Source organism: Schistocerca gregaria, chromosome 4, assembly GCF_023897955.1.
Source record: "Schistocerca gregaria isolate iqSchGreg1 chromosome 4, iqSchGreg1.2, whole genome shotgun sequence".
Taxonomy (NCBI): domain Eukaryota; kingdom Metazoa; phylum Arthropoda; class Insecta; order Orthoptera; family Acrididae; genus Schistocerca; species Schistocerca gregaria.
This window is the reverse complement of record NC_064923.1, coordinates 127,648,903-127,652,484: the sequence shown is the minus strand read 5'-3', so window position 1 is coordinate 127,652,484 and position 3,582 is coordinate 127,648,903.

The following is a 3,582-nucleotide window of genomic DNA, read 5'->3' as shown; positions in this document are numbered from 1 at the left end:
ATGATTATGAAGACAATACAACACCCAGTTCCTGAGCGGTGAAAATCCCCGACCCAGCCGGGAATCGAACCCGGACCCCTTACGATGGCAGTCCGTCACGCTGACGATTCAGCTATGGGGGAAAATTGCCGAATGGTGCCAAACGGCACTTGGGAACCGCGGCCACCGTAAGCTAGTCAATTGCTGGTTCATTGCATACAAATCTCTGTAGGTTAACGATGAATAATAAGATTTCTACGTGTACGGACCAAGATGCCGTCCCACAATGTCAGCATTGGCTCTTGAACAAAAACGTTTGGTGACCATTGCCATAGAGTATAATTATACATTGAGAGGCACCCATATGCCTTGCTCATACTGTGGCATCAAGCAGTCAGGCCTGCAAGATGAGTGGTCTGCCAAGCGAGTGGACTTATTCTTATTTATCGACAGACATGAACTCTAGTACTCACAATTAAGTTACAAGTTATTCTCCTGTTTGAATATTACGCAACGGGTACGGAAACGCAGATCTGATTGTTAATAATTTACACAACTCTGGCTGTTCACTACTTACTGGCAATACCACATATTCTTTCTTATTTAACGGCTTTGATCAACACGTGGCCATCGCACTGAATATGAATGGTGCACACATTATAAATTCTGGGTATCATCACAACATACTAATCGAAGGAAAAGGCCACCAATCTTTTTCTTTTCACTATCTTATTTATTTCCGATAAATTCTATAATCTAAACACACAAATTCTATAACCTACAACAATAACACATGAAAAATTCCGCCCAGTATGCATGGCTTTCCGTTGGTGATTCTCTATCTTATGGTCTCGTAATTATTTAACGCTACAGTGCACTTTCCTGGATGCTGGATCTTTTGCTATATCTCACACTTCGACTCTCACACCCATCATTAGGAAAATTTCCCCCAGACCGAGAGGTACAAAAAGAACATGCATAACCCACTGCCTCTGAAACTGTCTTGTTACTCTTCCATGCCAACCACACACACTTAAATTTCATGAAATACATCACACTCCCAACATACAATACAAAGAATAGTCACAACGTTATAATCACATCACTTTAAGCTTTCCCACTTCAATTGGTATTTATCCCAGTTTCACACGACACTGCCCCACTTTGTAATTTTTCTTTCCTACTATGAGGATATATGCACGTCTTCCTGTGCAGTGCAAGCCAAGTGGCGTTGCTGGATAGACGGCTACTCACCTTGCTTCTCTCTCTGAATATTATAGTTTGAATCAAGCGCCACACGGAAATACAACACGCAAAGTAATATTAAGAACATATTCATCACACACGCGAGTCCTCAACTGATACCATGGACGAGTACTTCTCTTTATCCTTTGTCTCATACACTGATTGAGACTCACACAGTACTCACCACGTGGAAGTACTCGTCTCTAATTTCAAGTACTGCACACGCAATTTCTTAAATATTTCCAACTTATAGTACACACGCTAGTAATTCAGCTTAACTTAAGCACTCAGAAGTATTTCAACTTATTGCTACATGTGGTCACTTCTGAAGGTTACTACGATCCTCTTAATATTACCTGCCTGACATATAATTCTCCCCACAACAGTTCCTGAAATAGAGAAATTATTATTCCAAACTACTTTTAAGTATTTCACTTGCATACCATGTCTCCACTCTTTTGTCTTTACGTAGCACAGCTATGACAGGTCTTACCAACACTAGATCCAGCGGCAGAGTGCTGAAACATGGACGATCTCGCACCTCCGCCAAGGTGGGGAGCACCATGCTACCGTATGGGTCAGCCACATTTCAGGCGCTCAAAGCTCCGGTAAATTTCATCTCTTTGGTTCCACCAAAGGTAACCAAAGGATCGTCTCAAAGATGATCATATAATTACATTCACTATCTGCGGTTAACAGACGACCATACATTCATTCATTTCACAGATCTCACCAAACTGGGTGTAGGGATTTTTTTTTTTTTTTTTGCAGTGCACGTGCGATCAATTATACAAATAAATTGTCATTCTTTCCCACACTGGTATCCGGCTTCGCTGTATTAATTGAAATTGAGTTATTGTTAGAAAAAATATGTTGTACTGACAAGAGTAACGAAGAATGTTGTACCTATTTTCAATGTCGGGCGGTACTGTACCCTTTCAACATGATGAATTCACCTTCCCTTTACGCATTTCTAAGAAAGGGCCGCTACGATGCTCTTCCGCCAATGTGACAAAATTGTTGCCTTTCGCTCCTAATCTTGTTAGCCAATCAACTGATTCTTGCCCGTCACCAGATATAGACGCGAAGACCTCGACCAATGAGTGGAACATGGCTAGCAGCTCAAAACCAAACCCTTGCATGTAAAGACGCATTTAGCAAGCCAAGAATGAGAAATTTGTCCAGGATTCTCCTGTAGTCACGAGATTAAAACGAGATGACTACTGGCCTCTGTAGCAATGGCTGGATGTTCTCCCCTGCATGTAGTTTTTCAGCGTCAGGAGGAAGAAAATTTTGGACACTTGCGTGAGGTAGCCTCTGGGTCACTTGTAGTCCAGAGGTCGTCGGAGAGGGGGCTGGAAGGGGGCAGGGGGCTTTATCTGTTGCAATGCCGGCGGTCTTTATCCAGTGCTGATTGGTGCGTTCTGGCGCAAGTTTACTGAGTGGGATTAAGTGTCACACTCGGCATTAGCACTATCCACTTCCTGAGTTGCTCGCATTTGCTGGATTTACTGTGCACGTACAGCTGCCCGATTAACTGTATTATTTCGTTGGTCTTGGACTAGTTCACTTAGCATTTGCGAGCTGAAAAGATCAGTAAAAGCTTGTAGCCTTTGCCAAGTAGTTTTCCACGAAGGTGAGGTACCTTCAGGACGTTCATGATTAAACTAAGATTCTAGAGAGCTTTGTGTTTCACTATTTTAGGTGCCTTTGTGTTCGCTGTGTTGGAGGCATTTCTCAAACAACATTTCGAGACTTTATACTCAGTTATAAAGTTATTTTCTATCATTTTAATGGGGTATGCGACTAGATTTTGAGTGAATAAATGACTTATTAAATAAAGATCAGACTTAATTTTGAGTCTCAGTACCAAAATATTGTCCTACTATTCATTATTAATCCTGGTCAAATGGTCCTATAAAAACAAAACTATTCGCTCAAATTACTACAGGAGGTGGAAAACATTTATTTCGAACAAGAACGTATGGCCTCTGAAGTCAGCTTGTGACATAAGGGAACATTTAGTTAATGGTGCAGACGTAAACCGTCTTGTCGGTGTCGCTGAATCGGAACGTATATTGACACACAACAGTGTTGTGTGTGTGTTTATGGTTGGTGCCGATGTTTGCTTGGAAACACACCGATTCCTTCTCAGCATCACTGCGTTCTGATGACAACAGTAAACAAACCGATTGAGTCCCAGTCGTTCCTGCCTTGTGTCAGCAACAGTGGACATGGAGCGGTTTACGTATTCTGAAATAACTTATATGCATTGGTATACGGGTCTGTGGTTGGAAAAGGACAAGTGCAGCGACGGTGTATCGACACTGCTTTCCCAACCGACGGTTTCCACAACAC